The sequence below is a fragment of the Diaphorina citri genome, unplaced genomic scaffold (assembly GCF_000475195.1).
Source record: "Diaphorina citri unplaced genomic scaffold, Diaci psyllid genome assembly version 1.1 scaffold125537, whole genome shotgun sequence".
Lineage (NCBI taxonomy): Eukaryota > Metazoa > Arthropoda > Insecta > Hemiptera > Psyllidae > Diaphorina > Diaphorina citri.
Window position 1 is genome coordinate 1 of NW_007502470.1, and position 260 is coordinate 260.

The following is a 260-nucleotide window of genomic DNA, read 5'->3' on the forward strand; positions in this document are numbered from 1 at the left end:
ACCTCTCCTCTTACGACGCACCGCTCTTCAAGCTTTCCCTGATAGACAGCAAAGAGTGGTAGGTATAGTATAGATGAACAGATGGTGTTTTAGTTTTTTTACTCCAGTGGCGATAGCGCGTTGAATGAACCAGTTCCCCCACGAATCACTGAAGTTAAGCAACGTTGAGCGTGGTTAGTACCTGAATGGTGACCATCTGGGGAATCGCGTGCTGCTGGGTTCCCGGCTCCACTCAGGCTGGGTGAGGTTAAATTGAGGAG

The 260-nt window shown here is 49.6% G+C and overlaps 1 pseudogene; it reads left to right on the plus strand.

The window, feature by feature from the left end:
- Positions 1–102: 102 nt before the first annotated feature.
- LOC113473832 lies at positions 103–220 on the plus strand (annotated as a pseudogene).
- Positions 221–260: the final 40 nt, after the last annotated feature.